This window comes from Petaurus breviceps, unplaced genomic scaffold (assembly GCF_028583685.1).
Source record: "Petaurus breviceps papuanus isolate PSGF00001 unplaced genomic scaffold, PetGlider_PUasm1.0 90977, whole genome shotgun sequence".
In the NCBI taxonomy this organism is placed as follows: Eukaryota; Metazoa; Chordata; class Mammalia; order Diprotodontia; family Petauridae; genus Petaurus; species Petaurus breviceps.
In genome coordinates, this window is record NW_027187391.1 from 37585450 (window position 1) to 37609615 (window position 24166).

The window sequence follows — 24166 nt, forward strand, 5'->3', positions numbered from 1 at the left end:
GGGGGGGGGGGGGATTGTAGAGACAGCCGGGAAGAGGGTTATGTGCAGGCACAAGCTTTTCATATGATAATCAGCTGATTCCATGACAACCATTGAAAAAAGAAGGGCGGAAAACAAAAGCTGCTGCTGGAGAGGGGCTCAGGGCTGCATTCACTGTGTCTGTAAGAAGTACTGCAGAGCCTCGCTCCTCTGAAAGGTATCTGATGGCAGATTGTCAAGGGGTTTTGTTTTAGTTGGGCAGAGTCAGGATATTAATCATGCAGAGTCTTATGAGTCCAAATTTCACCCTCCATGTGGCTGTGCCTTCTTAAAGGCTTTGGATGAAGGATCTGAAACCAGAGGCTCTGCTGCTCTGGCCAGGACTGCTTCTATGAGCGAATGGGAGTGGAAATCTGCCTAAGGGATCATCTGAGATAAGCAATCCCTGGGGATGGACAGTACAATTCAGCTGTGGGTAACAAAGGGGACAGATGGGGGAGTTTTTATATTTAGTGCTGAGGACAAGTTCGAAACTCTGAATGAAGGGGTCTGCAGCAATTGGTGGTACTCCTTAATCCCTTTTCAACATGGCATTTGAATGTGGCATCATACTTTTTCCCCATCTTCCTCCTCACTCCCTGAAGTACTAGAGATACGATAAATCAGCACAGGACAGTGTCAGGCAGAATCATGCCAACTATGACCTAGGCAATAACCCAATAGAGGCATTCACTCCTGGAAGCTACCCAGACAATGAATAGAAATCATTATAAGTGCATTATATTTAGCTGCTGCCTGTCACTGAGCCACATGGGACAACTAAGGTCTAGATCAAGGATTTTTTAGCTGGGGTCTGTGAACTTGGATAGGAAAGCAATTGCTTATTTTTTTTTCCCCACTAACCTCTAAATGAAATCTAGCATTTTCATCAATTATGAATTTAAATCTCTCTCTCTCTCCAGAGATATACATATATATTTAGAGAGATACATATATATTTAAATTTATACATACATACACATATATACATGCACACATACACACATGCATATATGTATGTGTGTGTATGTATGTATGTATATATATATATATATATATTTATGGAGAGAGAGAGAGAGAGAGAGGAATCCATAGACTCCATCAACCTACCAAAGAGGCCCATGACACAAAAATAAGATTAAGAACTCTATCCTGGATCTTCTTGATGATCCGAGGAAAATTTAAGTGATGAGGTTTTATAAAACTCAATAATCACCAAGTCATTTGACAGGAGTTGAGAGCAGGAACTGTCTCACTTTTGTATTTTAATCTCTAGTGCTTAACATAATACCTAACACAGGGGCTGATTAATAAACACTTGCTTGCTTGATTAGGACTGCCAGGAAATATTGCATGGTGTTTATAATTAGTCAACAAATAATTATTTAGTACCTATTGTAAGGCAGGCACTATGCTAGGCACTGGCTATACAAGTCTTTAGGAACTATAAAATAGATAGAGTATTGCTGACAGTATGGTCTTTGTGTCTAGTCTTATTATTCTCTCATGCATATTACACAGATTTTGGTTGAATTATATTGAATTACTCATTTTTTTCCTTTTTCTTTCCAGTTTAGGGATTGCTAGAAAGTCTATTGTGGCCTCCCTGTGATAGATACAATGTTTTCTCTGTTTGAATGCACACAAGAGTTTTCATCACAATGGAATGCTTATGGAGTTACATATTTCAAGGACATTAACACCAAAATGCAACTTAATTGGGAGTCCAGTCATGATGATGAATGGCAATGTCAAAGTGATTAGCAAAAGAATTTGTAATTTGTTCTTGCAGCCTTGCCCTGAGCATGCATTTCAGTGGACAGAAAACATAATCTCTGTTTTTCCTTTTCCTTCTCAACTATTTGGACTTGTATGACAGCCATACTCAAGCCTTTAGGATGAGTAGAATTATGGGACTGAAAAGAGAAATGGCAGGAGTCCTGAAGAATCAGAATCAGAGAAATGAAAATAGGCTTACCAAGTCTAATCACAGGAATCACATAGGCTATTGGTAATGGAAAGGACTTTTAGTGATGGGAAACCCAAGGCCTAGGGAGGTCTCAATTCAATTCAACATTTATTCTGCTCTTGCTGTATTCACAGCCTGGTGCTAGGAGTAGGACTGAGGTAAAATTAAACAAGACCCATTCTTGTTCTTGTGGAATTGGAACACAGTGATAGGGACTGACGTGTTATTTCAGTAATATAGAAAATTCCTGGGTGAGAAAATTTCCTCTTCTAATACAGACTGGTATCTTCTCTGCAATTTTTAATCTCAGAGAGTTGCCTTGGGGACAGAGGAGTTTCCTGATTTTCCCCATATTTCATATCCTGTATATGTCAGCCATGGGACTTGAGTGTACGTCTCTTCCTAGGGCAACTCTCTGTCCATGTTGTCTTACTATACATGTTACCTTCAAAGCAATTTCATTTTTGTGATTTGTATTTTTGTATTTTTCAATGTGAGATTAATTATCATAATTGTGAAGTCATATTTGGGCTTAGGAATCATTTCTCCTTATGGTTTAACTGTAGTACAACACTAGAACTATTCCAGACAGATGGATACAAAATCTTATTATGTATTATATGTGCCTATGCATATGTCTGTCTGAACTTGTGATTTCATTGTACAGAGCTTTTAGTGAGGAAAATCCCTCTACCAATACATATCAGTAACTCTTCTGCCAATTATTGTTTCAGAGAGTAGCCTGGGGAACTGAGGAAAAGTGACTTGCCCATGGTAAGAATGCCAGCATGTCCAAAGGGACTTAAACCCAGGCCTTGTGGACTCTGAGTTAGATCTCTATGCAACACCCCAAGCTCAGGGAGCCTATTTAGAAAGATAATGGACAGATGGAACATAATGGACAGAGAGAACATTTATTAATTACTTACTGTGTGCCAGGCTCTGTGCTAAATGCTGGAGATAGAATACAAACAGTCTAGGAGAAGACAACCTACATAAGGGTATAGGAAGGCAAGAGCAGGAGAGAGAGGAATAGTACCTATATGTCCTTCCTCAAATAGTTGTCTTGGGGAGGGAGACATGAATGAGAAGAAGAGGGATCCAGGTCAGAGATATTTCAGGGTACTAATACAACAAATGAGAAGAATGAGGGGTTTGGAGAGAGACTTATGTGTATATATAATGCACAATTGAGTTTGATTGGCTACTGAAATAGACCCATTCTCAATGATATAGTAAAGAGGAATGAACATCTCATAAAGAAGAGAAGAGAGGAAGGGGATTTCTTTCTTTTCAAAACACAGGGTATAGCATTGAAGAGAGCTGTTACCACTGATTAACTGTCACATAGGCAAGGGGATACGGCTAATCAATCAGATCAGAGCACAAGCTTTCTTAGTATTCTCATTTAAGTAAGGAATAATATCTAGGAGGTGGTGGAAGAGGATTTACCTTCCTTCACATAGGATTGATTTATGCCAATCATCTCCCCTTGCGCCCCCCCCCCCCCCACATCAACCATTTGTTTCTTGAATGGTCTAAAGTGTTTTTTTAAAAAAAAAAAACATTTCCAGGGGAAGGAAGAGCAGCAGATATCTGTCACCCCTAGAAATTTGACCACATGACAATATGGGAAGTTACCTGATTTGGTTCACAGAAGAAATCTAAATCTGCTTCTATGCTGAAGAATAGAAATGACTGAAAATGCATTTATTAAATATTTCCTATGTGCAAAACTCTGTATTAAAGCTCTGAGGCTAGAAATACAAAATCAAGACAACCACTGCCCTCAAGGTACTTGCATTCCAATAGGGAAAGATAAATTTTGATTCCATGAAATTTAGAAGTTTTTGCATGAGTAAAATCAATATAGACAGAAGAAGAAAAGATGCAGTCTAGGATAAAAACTACATCCAATATCTTTGGTTTAAGTCTGACACCCAAAGTCTATAGGGAAATGATACAAATCTATAAGGCTATAAACCATTCCCCAAGAGAAAGGTGGTTATGGAAGATTTCAGATGCTAAGTCAAATGTAAAGTTCCTCTGATTATTAGGGTACATTGGTGAAGCAGATGGTAATGTGTCATTTTAAATATCATCCACTGATTAAATCACATTGCTTTCTGATGTTGAACCATTTTCTAGTTCCCGGGACTGTGGTAGCACAAACTTTCTTTTCTGGATCTTCAATCATTGTAGCTAAAGTATCTACCGGAACACTTGCTAGGCCATCTCTCCATAGGGATGGTGGCTGAAAAAGCTGGGTTAGAAGAAAGACTGATGGTCTGGGAGGAATTGTCACTTCCTGGGATCTTGGATTTATCTTCCTGTTAGTAACACCTGCTCAACACTTGGTATATATAGTGGTCAGGGAAGGGAAACCTTTCTTTACTCTTCTTTCTCCCCTCAATGATGGCTATGGACCCAGAATAGAAGTAGGAAAAAGGGTCCAAAAAATACTGCTATTCCTAATATCATTTAGTTCAAGATCCTGAGCTATCTGCTTTGGGCTCTGAGGGGAGGTGGTAGTCAAGGGATAGTGGTCACAATTTTACTTGCCTGATAAAAGCTGCCACTTGTCTCTCCCTAAGGGAGCCTTGCTACTTGAGGTAGGCTGTCTTCTCTTCCCTGGAGGCAATTTCAACAGTAAGTTTAAAAAGCTATACTACCATTTTTTAAAAAGTGAGGTTTTATTGATATCTTCTCATCCTTACACCAAACATCCTCCCCACTCTGTTTTCCAGACACCTATTCCATGTAACAAATGGTATTTTTTTTCAGAGAGGAGAAAAGAAAAATCAGCACAACTGATGAATATATTGAAAAAGTCTGAAAACATGGACAATGTGTAACTCCTGTGGCTCTTCCAGGCCTACAAAGGGGTAGGTCAGGGGGGTACTCTCATATCTATTCAAGTCATTCTTGTTCTTCATAATTTTGTTGCATTTACTTCACACACACACATACACACACACACATATAGGCATGCAATTGTTCTTTCCATTTCCAGTACTGTAGTTATTGTGTGTATATCATTTTCTTGGTTCTGCTTACTTCATTCTTCATCAGTTCATATATATCTTTCCATGCTTCTCTGTATTCTTCTCACACATCATTTCTTATCTCATGTTAGTATTCCATTACATTCAAGTGCCACAATTTGTTTAACCATTCCCTGATTGATGTGCATGCTTTTTGTTTTGAGGGGGCAGAGTAGAGCAATTGGGGTTAAGTGACTTGCCCAAGGTCACATGGCTAGTAAGCTATTTTTTTCTATCACAAAAAAGCACTACTATAAATAATTTAGTGTGTGTGGGAATTTTCTTCTTATCTATGGCTTCCTTAGGGTATAAACTTGATAATTATTCAAACGGTATGGGCATTTTAGTCAATGTATTTGCACAATTCCAAATTGCTTTCTAAATATACTATTACTTTCAGTTATTGTTGTTCATATTTTTCCTGAACTGTTGTGCTTTTGTTTTTTGAGGGGCTAACAATATGGGAGTAAAGTGTTACTTTTTTGGACATGACTGAGGAGTCAAAACTGAACATATCTTTATATATTTTCTCTGAAAGAAAATAAAAATTCCTCACTCCAGCTTTTAAAGTATTTTTAAAAAAATATTTTTTAAGTATTCCATAATTTGTTTAATATAAGCAAAGACATCCTAATCATTAGAGCTATTCAAAAAGGGAATGAAATAGCTCTCAAGATGGCACATTTTCTGTTAAGGAAGGTGTTTAAGTAAAAGCTAGATGACTACTTGGAGATGATTTGAGGGGATTCATTCTTGGTCTTTTTTTTTTTTTTTGGAGTGAGGAAGGCAGGGCAGTTGGGGTTAAGTGACTTGCCCAAGGTCACACAGCTAGTAAGTGTTAAGTGTCTGAGGCTGGATTTGAACTCAGGTCCTCCTGACTCCAGGGCCGGTGTTCTATTGACTGCACCACCTACTTGCCCTGAAGGAATTCATTCTTCAGATCCAGAGTTGATGTAGATAACTTCTTAGATCCCTACTAATTATAGGACACTGTGACTATGTGGTCATTCATTCACCAAATGCATATTAAGTTAGTACCTATAAGGTATAGAGTATTGCATTATACTCTGGGTGGGAGAATCTAATTGAAAAATTGAATTGTTGTGATATTTTAAAAGATTTCATTAATTTATTTAATTGTAAATAGTTGCAAAATAAGTATAATTGATGGTGTTATTCTTAATATTATTGTTGTCATTTTTAATACATCTTTTAAAAAAAGAGCTAACTCTGCTCCTAGAGATTCCTTTTCAGATGTAGGTTGGACTAGATGATCTTCCAGCTCTGAGATTCTGTGATTCTATAATTCATGTGTAATGGGTGGGGGTAAGAGAAAGGCAGAGAAGTAATAAAAGCTGTAGATACAACTATACACAGTAGGTGCTCAATAAATATTGATTGACAATCAAGTCTGTTTAAATTTCTCCTGAAAATATTTTCCTGCCTCTACTCTCTCGCTTCTAATCCATCCTTCATATCGCTACAAGATTAATTTTTCTTATAAATAATTCTGGTCATTATACTCTGATCAAAACCCTTCATTGGATTTGTATTTTCTACTGAGTGAATGAATAAATGAATGAATGAAGTTCAAATGCATTCAAGGATCTGGTGACATCCAATTTGCCAGTTTCCCCCCTCATGTTATTCTTATCTGAATATGTTGCTTCCTCTAACTCGTTGAACTACTTGCCATTCTCCATACCTACAATGTTCTTTTCTGCCCAATGTGAATTGTACATTATCCCACCCCATGACTTTGCTAATGCTGTTTCCTATGCCCAGAATGACCTTACTTCTTTTCTGTTCCAATTTGAATTTCTAACTATCCTTCAAATTAAACTCAAATATTGCCTCTCTTCATGCTCACTCGTAATTAAAGACCCTTTCTCTCCTTGAACATCACAGAAAATTCCATTTGTGCCTTTTTAATGTGCCCCTTCTGACTAATTTTGTACTGTGGTTATTTGTGTATCATATGCTCCTACTGGCCTGTAAACTCCAAGAGGGTAATGAAAATGTCTTCTTTACACTCTGAATCTCTCCAAGACCTTGTACCTTGGTCAGTATATAGAGAATGGTCTTCAACATGCCAAATCAATCTCCTATGGAGTATTTATGGAAAAAATAAGAACTGGACAAGATAAAAAGATTTCTGTAAAAGGACTGAGATTTGTATGTGTAGAGGGAGAATCCATATAGACAGTTCATGAATCATCTGAAATATTGCAAGCAACAATATTCGCTTATACATGTATCTGTATAAATGTGTCTGTATTTCTGAATTTGTATCAATCAGTGGAGCCGTCTAAAGAGGTAAGAGTTCTATGATTATTTTGTTTACTGTTTCTTGCATCAGGGGGTGGTATTGATCTTTTCATATGCTTGTCTGCATGGTACTATGATCCTGAAATTGGTTTGAGTTCATTCTTTGTTCTCATTTTTCTTTTAGAAAGTGCTTGCTTAAATTACTGTCAGAAATAATTAGTAGACCTTTTTTTCCCCCAAGACTTCAAACTAACTATTGAAGCTGAAATGGGAAGTTTCCAAGTGTCTCTTGAAATTTAACTTAGAAAAACTTTCAATTGCTCCAAGATTAAACAAAAAAATCAACAAAGCTATCCAGGACTTATTAGCTTACAAAAATATTTACCCTTACATTAGTTTTGTGCTAATCTTTTGTGTTTTTCAGTATCATTACAATAAGCCCTCTATCTGATGGAGAACGAGAATATACTGAAAAAGTATATTAGCAGTACCATGGATCATACATTCAAACTAATAATTTGAATTATTGCCTCTTCATAGTCTGACATCATTTCAGCACTGGAGCTCCTGGTTAGGGTGCATTTGTGTAGATAATGTAACCAAAGAAGCAATGACAAATCCTGTTTCACCTAGTGACATAACTAAATAGAACACATTACAGAGTCTATGATTGTCACTTGCCAATGTGGCTAGCCACAGTCATAGAATCTTAAAAACTGAAAGCGCCCATGAGAGCCTTCTAGTCCAACTTCTTACTGATGCATAAAATCTTTCTGCAACATGCTTGGCAAGTGGTCATCCACCCTTCACTTGTAGTATTACAGTAAAGGGTAACTCACTATCTCAGAAGAAGTCCATCCTATTTTTGGACAGGTTTCATCTTAACATAAGGAACCAGGGTGGCCTACAGAAGAGGACAAAGACATATTAGAACAATCACCAGAGTATGAATAAAAATAATAGCTGATATTGCATAGCACTCTAAAATTTTTAAAGCTCTTTACAAATATCTCATTTCAACCTTATAACAACTCTATAAAGTGAATACTGCAAAGATCATTGTTTCTATTTTATACATGAGAAAGTGGGGCTCGGAAAAATTAAATAACTTGACTGATGACAATGGATGGGGCTCAGATGTTAGCAAAAAGGCAGGAACTTGCTTAAACTGTCCCATATTCCCCTCCAAACAATTTTAAATAATGCCTCAAAATGAATTTTAGAGCAGCAGGGAAAAAAACAAAAGAATGGGATGAAACAATTTTCCAGCCTAAGGCAACTTGTAAGGTCATCAGGAAATGTGTTGCACCAGGGTGAAAATGAAGCACAGTCTCACTAGCTCAGGCTGAGCCCCAGCAAACCAGCAACAGGCCTCAGGGGCAACTGAATCAGCAGCAGTACTGGCAACTTCTGGAGAGTTCAACTCACAGACAATAAATGGGTCAAACAATTGGTGAGAAGGAGATTACAGGACTCCTTCTGCTGGCATTGGGGCAGGATTCTGTTGCATTGTCCATACTTGGATTGAGATAGCAATCCTGGGTGGCAGTCTGTAGCAGCAAGCACCCTAATATACCCAGGGTGGCTGCCAACACAGGTCTGCATATCTGCCTTTCTAAAGGAAAGCAACTCAAAATGGGTTAACAATCTTGCTTTAATCAAACATATGTCATTTACCTAGTTCAGGGGAAAAAGGTCAGCACCCTGAACTTCAGAGAATACCAACAAGTCACAAGCAGAAGTTACAAGCAGACAGAGAAACAGATCAGCAGACAGGCTTCTAACTGTCTGACCATTATATCCATACCTACTCAGTTACCAGAGAGGGAAGGATCAATATCTGGGTTTTCAAAGGCAGGGGGCTTGATCACAACTCTCCTCAAAGTGAGCCCAAAACAAAACTTCACATCAGGGTGTGTGTGTGTGTGTGTGTGTGTGTGTATATATATATATATATATATATATATATATATATATATATATATGTAGCCTTCTCTTGGCTCAGAGAATGTCACAACCCTCTTGACTCACTGCCCAATCACACAGCACCAAGGTGTGGGCATTCCTGAAAACCAAGCCTCCTGCCACAGCCTCCATGTGACCACATTTAGCCTATTAGGGGGCAGAGTATATTTTTCAAATCAAGGAAGGTTCTCAGAGTCACTTAAGCCTATCAAAAGGCCTAGGGGCTAGGGAAGATCTTAAATTCTCATTCCCATAACACAGTCCCAGGGCAAGAGGAGCACTAGCAGACCAAAGCTGGTAGACACAGGGGAGTGGGACTTTGGTTACTGTTCTTGGGTGGAAAAGAGTGCTTATTGTCCCTCACAGACCAGAGCACAGTCCAGGAGAGTAGTAAACCCACCTCTCTGTAGAGCATGTTACCTTGGAAGAACTGAAAACTTACAGATCCAAGAGCTTGTTCTGAAAATAGTTGCATAAAATCCTGAAGCTTAGGACAGTGCCCCCTCCACCCTGGGAGCAAATTCCAACTTTAACATAAAGTTAAAAGTCAAGAAATAGGCTAGAAAAATGAGCAAATAACAACAAAAAGAACCCTACCATAGAAAGTTATGATGGTCACAGAGAGGATCAAAGCACAAACTCAGAAAAAGACCACAAAGTCAAAACTACTGCATCTAAAGCCTCAAAGGAAAATATGAACTGGTCTCATGCCTACCTCCAACCCCCCAAAATTACTGGAAGAGCTCAAAAAGGATTTTAAAAATCAAATAAGACAGGTAGAGGAAAAATTGGAGGAAAAATGAGAATGATGCAAGAAAATCACACAAAAAAGAGTCAACAACTAGGTAAAGAAGGCACACAAAAAATACTGAAGAAAATAAGACCTTACCAAAAAATAGGCCAAATGAAAAGAATATATACAAAAATTCACTGAAAAAAAAACTACTTAAAAAGCAGAATTAGCCAAATGGAAAAAGAAGTATAAAAACTTACTGAAGAAAATAATTCTTTAAAAATTAGAATTGGCAATTGGAAGCTAATGACTCCATGAGACATCAAAACAAAATAAAACAAAATCAAAAGAATGGAAAAAAATAGAAGAAAATGTGAACTATCTTATTGGAAATACAATTAATTTGGAAGATGGATTGAGGAGATATAATTTTAAAATTGTTGATTCCTTGAAAGCCATGATCAAAGAATGAGCCTAGACATATATTTCAAGAAATGATCAAGGAAGAATGCCCTGCCATTCTAGAACTACAGGGTAAAATAGAAATTGAAAAAATCCTCCAATCACCTCCTGAAAAAAGATCCTAAAACAAAAACTCCCAGGAATATTATAACCAAATTCCAGAATTCTCACATCAAGGAGAATAAATTGCAAGCAGCCAGAAAGAAACAATTCAAATATTATAGATCCACAGTCAGGATAGAACAAAATTTATCAGCTTGTGCATTAAAGGATTGGAGGGCAATGTATAACCTCAAAAGTGTTTTGCTTCTGACTACTGTCTCCCCCAATCTGGAGGGTATTCTAGAGGGCAAAGGAGCTAGGATTACAACCAAGAAAAATTGAGCAAAATTGAGTATAACCCTTCAAAGGAAAAATGCATATACAACAAAATTGAGGACTTTCAAGCATTCCTGATGAAAAGAACAGAGCTAATTAGAAAATTTGACTTTCAAATATAAGACTCAAGAGAAGCACAAAAAGGAAAACAGGAAAGAAAACTCATAAGGGATTCAATAAGGTTTAGCTGTTTAGAGTCTACATGGGAAGATACAGTAACTCCTAAGAACTTTCTCATTATTAGGGCAGTTTGAAGGAGTAGATAGACAGAAGGCATAAGTGTTAGTTTAATATGATGGGATAATATTTAAAAATATAAAAATTAGGCTATGAGAAAGGGGAATGCACTTGGAGAAGGGGAAAGGGAGAGGTAGAATGGGATAAATTATCTCAAATAAAAGAGCCTCAAAGAACCAGGAGAACATTGTACATAGTAACAGTAACATTATGCAATGACTAATTTTGATAATATTAGCTCTTTTTAGCAATACAATGCTCTAAGGCAACTCCAAAAGACTCATAATGGAAAATGTTATCCACATCCAAAGAAAGAACTATGGAGTCTGCATACAGATTGAAGCATACTATTTTCTCTCTCTCTCTTTTTCTTCTTGTGGTTTTTCCCTTTTGTTCTGATTCTTCTTTCACAACATGACTTATGTGGAAATAAGTTTAATACAATTGTACATGTATGGCCTTTATCAGATTGGGTGTTGTTTAGAGAAGGGGGGAGTAAAAATTTGAAACTCAAAATCTTAAAGAAATGAATGTTGAAAAAAATCCAAAACCATATAATTGGAAAAAGAACAAAATATTAAAAAAAATAAAAGAGGCTCAAAAGAGCTTTTACAGTGAAGAAGATGGGGGAAGTGAATAGGGGAGTGCTTAAACTTTATTCTCATAAGAATTGGCTCAAAGAGGTTCATAACTTTATACACACTAAGTTGGATATAGAAATCTATCTTATCATGCAGGAAAGGAGAGGAGGGGGAAAAGAAAAGGGCTATGTGACAAAAGATGAGAAAATTTGGGGAGGCAGTAGTCAGAAGCAAAACACTTTTGAGGGTAGACTGTGAAAGGAGAGAGAAGTACTAACAGGCAGAAAAAGAGGATGGAAGGAAATATACAATTAATGATTATGACTGAAAAAATTTTATAGCAAGTTTCTATTCATAAAGCCCTCATTTTTCAACTATATAGAGAACTGAGTCAAATTTATAAAAATAAGAACCATTCCCTAATTGGTAAATGGACAAAGGATTTGAACAGGCAGTTTTCAGATGAAGTAATCAAAACTATCTATAGTTAGATGAAAAAATGCTCTAAATCACCTTTGATTAGAGAAATGCAAATTAAAACAACTCTAAGGTACCACCTCATGCCTATCAGTTTGGCTAATATGACAGAAAAGGAAAATGACAAATGTTAAAGGGGAGGTGGGAAAATTGAGACACTAACTCACTTTCAGTGGAGTTGTGAACTGATCCAACCATTTTGGAGAGCAATTTGGAACTACACCCAAAGGGCTATAAAATCATGCATACCTTTTGATCGGGCAGTACCACTATTAGGTCTGTATCTCAAAGAGATAACAAAACAAAAACAAAAAGGAAAAGGACTTACATGTGCAAAAAGTATATATAAAACAAAATGTATATATATTACTTCTCTGGTGGCAAAGAATTGGAAATTGAGGGGATGCCCATCAATTGGGGAATAGCTGAACAAGTTGTGGTATATTATTGTAACTGAATGCTATTGTACTATAAGAAATGACAAGCAGGATGATTTAAATAAAAAAGACTGGAAAGACTTACGAGAACTGATACAAAGTGAAATGAGCAGAACCAGGAGAACATTGCACACAGTAACAGCAATGTTATATGATGATTAACTGTGAATGACTTAGCTTTTCTCAGAAATACAATGATCCAAGAAAATTCTGAAGCGCTTGTGATGAAAAATGCTATTCATTTCTGAGAAAGAACTGATGGAATCTAAATGCACATTGAAGCATTTTTTAAAATCTTTTTTTTTTTTGGTTTCTATTTTCTGTCATAACGTGACTAATATGGAAATATATTTTGTATACTCACACATGTATAACCTACACCAGATGTCTTGCCTTCTCAATGAGGGAGGAGGAAAAGAGAATTTTCGATTCTAAATTAAAAAAAATGAATGTCAAAATTTTTTTCTACATGTAATTGGGGAAAAATGAAATATTAAAACAAAATTTTAAAAGGGATATAAAAAAAAAAACTTCACCTGTTCATTAAATGTCAGAGTTGCAATTCATACACTGGTCTAACCTGACTCCTAGTTCAGTATTCCTTTCCCTTTTTAGGCTATTATTTCAATAATCATGGTAATTGAGTCCTACTAGACATCTGTCACTTTTAAACAATTTTTATAAATGTCTTTTGTTTTTACATCATCTTCTTTTCCAAATATATCCTTCCCTTCTTATCTACATAGGGAGTATTCCTTTTTAACAAAAATTGTTTTTAAAAGAGAAATAAAAGGAATTCTAGATTTGTGAAAGATATTTTCTTTGGCTCAATGTTCTCATTTTTTAAAATAAGGATGATAAGATCCCTTTCATTTCCTAACCCACAGAGTTGCTGTGAAGGTCACACAAGCTCTATATGTGAGTGACATGTATATGTGTGTATGTATAAATAAATGAAAAAATCATTTATTAGGTACTAACTCCATGAGAAGAACTACAAAAATGAGATAGTTTCTCCTTTTAAGAAGGTCCCGGTCTAACTGAGGGAAAAAAAAAAACATTTAGGAGAATTCATCTGCAGGGAAGATATAAAGGGTCATTAGTCCCAAGGGTGTGAAAGTAGAACAGATGGCAGACCCAGGTATCTTTGGCTCCAGGCAATTAGGAAATTGAGAATGAGGTGTTTCAGAAGAAATTGCAGAAGTTAAGTAGTTTAACTAGCAGGACAATGGGGGAAGATGATGTTGGGAAGAAGAGGAAGAGAAACAAAGGAGATCATTAAATAAAACTATCATTGTGAACAGGAGGAGGATCTTAAAGAAAATGAAGAGGATGGTGTGGTATGGATCTGAGGTATGCAGAAGCTCATGGAAAATTCTAATAGCCATAAAAGCATTAGGAAAACTGTGAGAGCTCTGGCATTTCTCCCCTAGTGTCATCTAGTTGCATGGTCCATACCACATGCAAATTGGGAGCTCAGGAGAAGAGAGGAGAGAGGAAAAAAATGAAAAATTGTGATAAGAAGAGTAGGAAAAATGGGGGAAAAGAGTAATAATGCACTAAATAATGCAGATATTCTTGGTTTGCTTATACTGTCTTTAAAGAGGACTCTAACAGGAGAAGATATATTTCTTCTGTGAGGGTAGGAGGACTGGTCAGGGAACTGTTTTTAATTTTTTTTCAATTAAAATCTTTATTTTCTCTGTATCCTACTCCCCATTCCCTGAGGTGGGGGAAAACTCTTTAAAACAGATATGGATGATTAAGCAAAACACATTTCTTCATGGTCCATGTCCAAAAATATATATCAATTTTGTGTTGAGTCCATTAGACCTCTTCCAGGAAGTGGGTAGTATGCATCATTACTTGTCCCTTGGAAGTGGAGTTGGTCATTCAAAGTTATTTGTCTTTACAATATGGTTGTTACTGTATAAATTGTTCTCCTAGCTCTTCTCACTTCAATCTGCATCAATTCATATAAATCTTTCTAGATTTCTCTGAAACTATACTTTTCATCATTTCTTATGGCACAATAATATTACTTTACATTTATAAATCATAATTTGTCTGTCTATCTCCTGATTGAAAGTTATTCCTTAAGTTTCCAGTTCCAATACAGAAGAGCTGCTATCAATATTTTTATACATGAGTCCTTTTCCTCATTCTTTCATCCTTTTTGATATATGCTTAATAATGATAAGTGCAGTTTTATAATTTCTTTGTAGTTTCAAATTTCTTTCCAGATTACAGCTCCACCAATAATGCATTAATGTACCTTCTCCCTCCCACCCAATACCCTCCAACATTTGTAATTTTCCTTTTTTGTCAACTTTGCCATTTTGGTGGATGTGAGGTAGAATTTCTGAATTGCTTTACTTTGTTTTTTTCTAATTATTTATGATTTGGAGCACTTTTTTACATGGTTGTTGATAACTTTCTTTGAAAACTACTACTGAAAATCTTAGTTGAGTATGTGCATTTTATTTCTTACTTGCTGTTGATACTCATTGGAGCCTCATTTTAGAAACAGATTTGTGTATCATGACCTCAGAATAAAAGTCAAAACCATTACTAAATTAGAAGAAATGGTAAAAATGAGAACAAAATTAGTGCTGTAGTGGTTTTTGGTGTGGAATCTTGAATAATTAAAAAAACACATTTGAAGACACTTTATTTTATGAGAATACTGAAGTTTGTATTGCACATATTTACTTACAGGTTGTGTCTCCTATTAGATTGCAAGCTACTTAAGGGCAGGGACTGACTGTCTTTTGCCTCTTTTTGTGTCCCCAGCACTTAACACAGTTCCTGGCAAGTAGTAGGTGCTTATGTTTATTAAATGAATGAATGGATGAATACATTGTAGTACCAAGTCAAACTTTCTTGAAATCAACAAAGCCTATTGCACAGACAACCAAAGGGATAACTCTTAGAACCATTTCATCAGTACACCTTATATAAACCCTGTGAGTGGATAATGAATTGGGCCCACAATTGAATAGGAGAAATGTGAGATGGATTGTCTTTGAGAAATTACACAGTATTTATAATGTTCCCAAGTTTCTTTCAGAAATGATGGCTCATCATTATAACATCAGTGTTCTTCCAGTGATTCTCAATAGCTGAGTCATGGAATACCACAGTTTTCAAAGAATTAAAGTTATAGGTCACCCAAAGGGCAATGGAGAGTCACATGGTGGGGGGTGGTGGTTGTGGTAATGAGTATGCTGCAAAGCATTGCAAAGAACTATGCAGAAGAAGTATAAAAGATGTGTTTGAAAAACATCTGACCAAAAGGAGATGTCCAACAGCATCATGAGAAAAAGAATAACTGATTGGCAATCTTTTTTACTTCATTGGTATCTACATAATGTCATAAGATCTAGAGAAAAGCTCCCAAAACGATCCTTGTTGGGGATTTAAGAGAGAAGGCACAGAGAAGGGAATAAATATTTGTATTTGCCTCTGGTGTGCCAAATGTGATATTCAGCAATTTTTACAAATATTATCTCTTTTGGTGCTAAAAATAACCTTTTGGGGTAGGTATTATTATTTCCATTTTACAGCTGAGAAAACTGAGGCAAACAGAGGCAAGCAGACTTACAGAAAGGTATGAGCAAAAATTACATAGGAAAAAAATGTGGATAGGTTGTGATCTGCCCATATCAATGAAATCCCAACTCAATGGAGCTATCAAAGTATCACTTTGATTCATAGACACTTTAAAATATAAAGCAAGGTGATACTACTTATAATCTTCTAATTTCCTTCTCCGTAATACTGGGCCAATGTCCTTGAACTCTTACCCAGAGTTTCACTTGCCTGTCATGTCTTTCTTCTTAGCAAAGTATTTTGTGGCTGAGGAAGAATCTGAGTTCTCTCACCATTCTTGATATAGTAATTATTTTAAAGTGGTTAAGTTTTTCTAGAAAATAGTGAGAGAATCAGTGTCTTATGTACATTTTACATTTTAAAAAATATCCACAGCTCATTTTTAATAGGTGGGTTTGGAGCTGCTACAACTACATTCAATGACTTTATCTTTATCATTTCTTCTGGTTTAGTAGTTGGTTGGTTGGTTGTTGTCTTTTGTTCTCAAAGAAGACCAAAATGATATTGCTATATTAGAGTCAAGTTACGATGTGTTTGCCTGTGGCTGATCAGACCAATATGAGCTTGGAATGCTTGACCACAGATCAGGCACAAATAACTCATGTCATGTGAACATTTGGGATGGATTCTCTAAATTTGCATATCTCATGTTTCTCTTGAGCTATTTCAATTCTGTTTTGCTCATAGAACACAGCACCTTCTTTGATGAGGACACACCATACTGGGAGGTGTCTTCCATGTCATACAATCAATCCTGAAGTTCTTCAGAGAGACCTTGAGAGTGTCCTTGTATCGTTTCTTCAGACTACCATGTGATCACCTGCCTTGTGTGAGGAAGACAGGGAAATTGTCTTTTAGGCAAGATTATATTTAGCACTCAAAAAATGGCCAGCCCATCAGAGTTGTGCTCTCTCCAGTAGTTTGAATGATTGTCAGTGTAGCTCAAAAAAGGACCTCAGTGTCCAATACCTTATCCTGCCAGGCCATCTTCAGAATCTTCTTAAGACAATTCAAATGGAAGAAATTCAGTTTCTCGGCATGAGACTGGTATACTGTCCAGGTTTCACAGGCATGCAACAATGAGGTTAGCACAACAGCTCTGTAGACCTTCAGTTTGGTAGGCAGTCTAATAATTCTCTCCCACACTTTCTGTTGGAACTTCCCAAACACTGAGCTATTACTGGTAATGTGTGTGTCAACCTTGTTATCAGTGTGTACATCCCTAGAAAGTATACTGCCAGGGTGGCCAGGTGGTACAGTGAGTAAGAGCACTGACCCCAGAGTTGGGATGACCTGGGATCAAATTCGGGCTCTGATACTTAGCACCACACCCAGAAATAACTGGCTGTGTAGCCTTGAGCAAGTTACTTAACCCCAATTGCTTTAAAATAAAAAGAAAGTATACTGCCAAGGTAAGTGAAATTATCCATAATATGTGTGTGTGTGTGTGTGATGTTATTTGCTACTCTACATGCCCAATACTTGTGGACTTTCTGTAGAATATTTTCCTAAGATATAGCTCAAAACCTTCTTAGAGATTTTGAACTCTTTCCTTTGAACTTATTTTCCAAGATCGCATTACCATTGTCTCCAGTACCCATCTTCACACTGAAGTCATTCAATAATAATGCTTATGTTGTCTTAGTTTGGAGGGTCTTGTTAAATTCCTCATTGAATATCTCTACTTCTTTCTTTGCTACAGACACTAAGCTGGTTATTATCTTCACAGTGAATGATTTGCTTTATGGTGAACAAAGATTAGATAGCTTGTATTTATTTTGAGCTTTAAGGTTTGCTAAGCACTTTACAAATCTTATTTCTGTTTATCTTCATAAAGATCCTGGACAGGAAGTACTATTATTATTTCCATTTTATAGATGAGGAAATTGGGATAGAAAGAGGTCAAGTGACTTGTTCAGGGTCATAAAACTGGTAAGTGCATGAGGCCATATTTGAATTAAGCTCTTCCTGACTACATGTCTAGCATTCTATTCACTATGTCAGCTTGCTACCCGGGGGGACAACAAGTGTCCCAGGAAATCATAATTATTGTTTGCTTTTAAAAACTAATACTCTTCCAATAATGCTTTATGACTATGAGTCACAGAATACCACAATGTCAAGAAAATTTTTAATTTTGGGTGACCCAAAGAAAAATGGAGAGGTGTATGTTTCAATGTAAGAGGCTAAAACATTGCCAATAAGCAATTAAATTAAGAATTGCTGTTAAAGAGATCGTGAAGAAAATAAGTGATTTGAAATAGAAGTGAACTGGTCGTATTGTAAGAGACAAACTCTGTTGTTGCATGATTATGCCCAGAATGTAACAGACCCAGAGGAAGACATCCAGCATATTGTGCAGTTCTTCAATGGAGGATTTGTAGGATAAAATGGACAAGAATCATGAAGAATGAGAATAGTTTGTGATCTGTGCTATTGGAGTGAGTACCCTTATTAATGAGATAACAGATTCACAAAGTATAAACAAGATGGCCTAAAATATTTGTTATCCACACAATGTCATATAATTTAGAGAAATACCCTTTTTTGGGGGATTTGAGGGAGTGAGGTCAGGGAAGGAGGTAAGAGAAGGGAATAAACATTTAAATATCAACTATGATGTGCCCATTGTAATTCATATCACCCTCTGCCATCTTTTCTGTCACTCTGCCATTATTATGGTGGAAACGGAAAGAAACTACACATGCCTGAAAATCCTTTTGTATTTTTAAAAATTTGTTTCTTGGTTTCCCATGGCCAAATAAAATTCCTCATCTGGTGGTCAGTCTTCTGGTGATGCACCTCTCTCATTGCTTAATTCAACTGGTTCAACAGGCTATTAATATGCCTGTTATTTCTAAAACAGTTATGTACATCATGTTCCTAGAACAAAGGTCAAAAATCAATATCAATTTAGAAGAAATTATAAAGATAGGAAGACATTGTGTGTAGTAACAGCATTAATATGCTTACTTTCTATTTCTACTTCCCATGGGAAATAGATAAAAGTAGAGATATTGACTCCAATTATGACAGTTTATTATAGTATTTAAATATAAAACAGTTGGGTTAATTAATATATGATAATGAATAAGTCAAAAGAGACTAGAAATGGTCTCAATCTTGATGAATACTTGATCTCCTTGTCAAGAAATGTTAGCCAAAGGAATTGCTAGTTTAGAATGTTAGTTTATTTGCTTACTACAGAGGAGGAGAATAGATACTTATAGACAGTATGGCCTTAGCATTGAACAACAGTGAAAGAGAAATCAATCCTGCAAAACATTTGGTTTGAAATTGAGCTGTCAGATAATCATGGGAATATTTGTAAGATAAATCTGAAAGAAAGATAACAACATGATGCAATGAAGTAGAACGAATTGACCAGGATTTCTAGAGTATTTTATTCTTACCACCAATTATATTGCAAGTACATTTGTCCTTTGCCACCTGAGTACCCAATGTGATGTGTGAGAAAATTGAAATAGTATGTATGATGAAGTTAGGAAGAATGACTGGTACAGTGCACATATATACAGAAGAAATCCATAAGGAAGAAGACATAGTACTTTAGGCTTTCAGGCATGAATTTTCTTTAGTGATAATTATTGATGCCTTTTCTATTTACCTTACAGCCATTTATAGATTCCCCCCTCTACCCATAGAATTAAAACTTACTTTCTTTTTTTTTTTAAAGCAATTGGAGTTAAGTAACTTGCTAAAGGTTACACAGCCAGGTGTTTCTGGGTGGATGATAAGTGTCTGAGCCTGGATTCGAACCCCCAGGTCATCCCAATGCTGGGGCTGGTGCTCTTACTTGCTGTGCTACCTGGCCACCCCAAAACTTTCTTTATAATAAAGAAAAATAATTAAGCAACAATAACCAATAAAGTAACCAGATCTGACAATATGTGTAATACTTCGTCACCCAGTTTCCTCCTTTTCATGAAGATGAGGAAGGCATGTTTCATTATATCTTCTTCGGGATCATTAATAATTTTTTCACTCAGATTGCAAGTTATTTTCAGTTATTTCAATTTACTTTGGTGTAGTTATATATGCTAATTCTCTTTATTCTCTCTGCAGAAATCTACATAAAATTTCCCATGTTTCTCTGAATTCCACCTATTTCTCATTTCTCACTGCATAGTAATTACTATTCCCAGAAATCCATCACTTATAATAAAGAATAATATAAAGGAAAGAAAGGGGCAGCTAGGTGGTGCAGTAGATAGAATGCTGGGACTGAAGGCAAGAAGATTCATTTTTCTGAGTTCAAGTCCCGTCCTTAGTCTTTTACTAGCTGTGTGAACTGGGAAAACCACTTAACCTTGTTTGTCTCAGTTTCTTCATCTGTAAAATGAGCTGGAGAAGGAAATGGTAAACCACTGTAGTATCTTCGCCAAGAAAATCCTAAATGAGGACATGGAAAGTAAGATACAATTGAAATGATTCAACAATAATAAATGGAAAGAAAAACAGCTAAAGTAAAACCAAACAATATATCAAAATAGCCCAACATAATACATAGTGTTTCATATACTATGAGTGTTCCATACTTGTAGTCTCTCACTTCTGCAAAGAAGTAGGGGAGGCATCTTCTCATATCTCTACTTTTAGGCCAAGCTTGGGCATTGTTCTTTCACATCATTCACTTCCAATTGCTCTGATTTTGTGTTTTCCATTTACATTGTTGTAGGTATTTCTTACTTTACTGTGTATTACTTCTTGTGACTTTCTCCATGATTCTCTTTATTAATCATATTCATTTTTTAGTAGAACAGTAACAATCTCATTATATTCATGTACCATAACTAGTTTCGTTGTTCAGTCATTTTAGTTCTGTCCTACTCTTCATCATACCGTTTGCTTTTTTTGTTTTTTGGAGGCAAAGATATTGGAAGAGTTTGCTATTTCCATCTCCAACTCATTTTACAGATGAGGAAACTGAGGCAAACAGGGTTAAATGACTTGCCCAGGGTCACAAAGCTATTAAATCTTTGAGGCCAAATTTGAACTCAGGTCTTCCTGAACCCAGGCCCAGTGCTCTATCCATTACATCACCTAGCTGTCCCACCACAACTAATTTAGTCATTCCCAAATTAATGAATATCTGTTCTGTTTTCACTTCATTGCTACTAGAAATATTTTGGTATTTACAGGGCCTTTCTTTAAAAAAAAAAAAGATTTCCTTGGAGTATATACCTAGCAGTGAAATTAAATGGGTCAGATGGTGTAGACATTTTAGTTTCTTTGCATAATTTCAAATTGGTTTTCAAAATGGTTGGACTAATTCAAACCTCTACTACATCTCCAGTACATCAATATGCAAATCTTTTCTGATCCCCTTGAACCATGACTAATATGATTTTTGTTGTATTTCTCAATTTGCTGATTTGCATGTAAAATCTCAGTTATGATTTACATTCATGATTTGGAGCATTCTTTCATATGGCTGTAAATATTTTGCATTTTTCTGAGAAATATTTTTTCATATTTTTTGATCTTTAGTTTATTAGAGAAAGAATTTTGATTTTATTTATTTGTTAATTGTCTATATATTTTGAATGTTAGACCCTTAACAGAGAGTTCATACAAAGTATTTTTCCCCAGTTAATCATTTTTCTTCTTGACCTTAATTTCCTTTAGTTGCATTAATTTTGTTTTTGCAAAAGCTATTTAATTTCACATAATGAAAATCATCTATTTTATCTTTCGTGATGACTTTCATCTTTTGTTTAGTTAAGAATTTTTCTCTCTACTCATAGCTATGAATCTGATTCTCTTCTAATTTTTTCTTTTAAATGATATAACTTTAAGTAATCAGGAAATCATTCCTTGGTCTTAACCCTTTAACATCTAGATTGGCTTAAGGCATGCCTTACTTTATTTGTTGGTCCTCTCCTCACTAATCAAACAAAAATGCCATTGCTATTGGAAAGTGTATATTAGTCTACACTTCTATGACTCCACTCAATATTCATGTAACTTTTCAAACCATAATAATCCTCCCTGGCACCCACTTCACTATGTATCTATGCACACATACATATATGTGTGTGTATGTATATATATATATATATATGTATATATGTGTGTATGTGTGTGTGTGCCCACATACACATATGATCTCTGAATGCCTTGGCTGAAATCCTGGTGAAAACATGGAAAAGGATACCATATCTTGTTGGTCCCACAGTTTACTGAGAGGTATAGAGAAAATAAGATAGGACTATTTTTATTGTTTGACTATGAAAAAGCATTTGAATCAGTGGAACAAAATCTAGCCTTTGAAATTCTGTTTAAACATGATGACCCTTTTATATGCATTAAGATCATACAAAATTGCAAGGTGGTTGCTGTAATGGAGATAATTTGATTCAAGGATCTTCTGAATATCAGCATCCAAAGAGATACATAATAAGAAGGCATTAACCAGAGATGATTTCCATTCTCATGGAAGATTTCCAACACAAATTCTGTGCAGAAGTGGGATTACCTGTAAATGTCTGGGCATTTTCAATTTCATCAAGACCTGAAATACTTGAGGGCACCTTTGACAAAAATCACCAGGACTTGAGAGAGCATCTTAGCCCTCCACTGAGGAAAAGCCATTTAGATAAAGAATTCAACCTCAGTCATATCCACGAGGAATTCCTAGAGAATTCCAGAGAAAAATGATAGGATTATGTAAGGGAGAAATGACTTATGAAGCCAAATATTTAGAATTCATCTGAATAGGATGGAAGGAAGCTTATTTAGTTGCACAGGTTGACACTCCATAGGAAAATAAGGCTTGGATCTGTGATCTTATTGGTATAGGGAACTCAAGATAAGGAAACTCCCTCTACCATTGTAGGATTCCACCAACTCTGCAATTTAGTTTCTCAGAGTGGACTAAGGGTAATGGAAGATTGCCCATGGTCACACAGCCAACATATAACAGAGATAGGACTTGAATCCAATTCTTGATTCTAAGGCCAACTCTCCATCTACTATGCCATAGTGTATCCCATTTGAGAATATCATAGGATTGTATATTTAGACCTGCAAGGGACTTTAGAGAACATTGGATTCATTTCCTTTATTTTACAGATAGGGAAAGTGAGTCTGAGAGAGTTTATGTAATTTGCTGGGGATCACACAGCTAGTGAGTGTGTGAGGCAGTTGACTAAGACTAAAATTGACTTAAGATTATAGTCTTAATAAACCCAATTCCAACCATTCCAACTATTCTATCCCTTGCACCACTTAGTTGTCTACTTAAAAAAAAAAGACAAAGTGAATCAGTAGAACTGAAAACATATTATCTTATTTTTATTTTAAATAATATTTCATTTTTTCCCAATTTCTTTTTAGAAACTATTTTTAAAAACAAGTTTTGAGTTCCAGATTCTGTCCCTCCCACTCGGTTTCCCTTTCCTCTTCTCTGAGATGGTAAGCAATCCAATATAGATTATACATGTTCAATCATGTAAAGTATTTCCATATTATTCATTTGTTATAGAAGACTTGAACCAAATGAAAAAGGAAGAAAGCCAAAAAAAAGCTTGCTTCAGTGTGTACTCGGGCAACATCAATTCTTTCTCTGGAGGTGGAAAACATTTTATCATGAGTCCTTTGGGATGGTCATGGATCATTGTATCACTGAGAATAGCTAAGCCGTTTCATACATGAAAGAAGAGAGATTATCAGTCATTTGGTCAATAAACATTTAGTTGGAGATACAAAGAAAGGTAAAAGATTGAAGAGACAGAAGTAGATCAGGAAGTTGCTGAAAAGGGGTACAGCAGGAACTGTTTCGAAAGAACAGATGACCAAAGGGAAAGGAATGTTGCCTCATGTCCGGGATCCCACTCAAGAGATGAAGAGGCAAGTGGTCTCTGGGGGCGCGTCACATCCAAGAAACAGGGATGAGTGTCTGAAGAAAGTGCTCCTGTGTCTGATGAAGTTGCCATCTAGAAGGCTTTCAAAGACTGAGCGGT

The 24166-nt window shown here is 36.0% G+C and overlaps 1 long non-coding RNA gene across 2 annotated transcripts in view; it reads left to right on the forward strand.

The window, feature by feature from the left end:
- LOC138152925 (uncharacterized) overlaps nucleotides 1-24166 on the forward strand; it is a 306686-nt gene that overhangs the window by 4684 nt on the left and 277836 nt on the right. Inside the window, exons 1-2 of one of the 2 annotated variants that reach the window (XR_011166234.1) lie at nucleotides 83-196; nucleotides 4772-4872. This is a non-coding gene — a long non-coding RNA (uncharacterized lncRNA). Of the gene's footprint in view, nucleotides 1-82; nucleotides 197-4771; nucleotides 4873-24166 lie in introns of those variants that run through there. The other variant, XR_011166235.1, reaches the window with a different exon arrangement.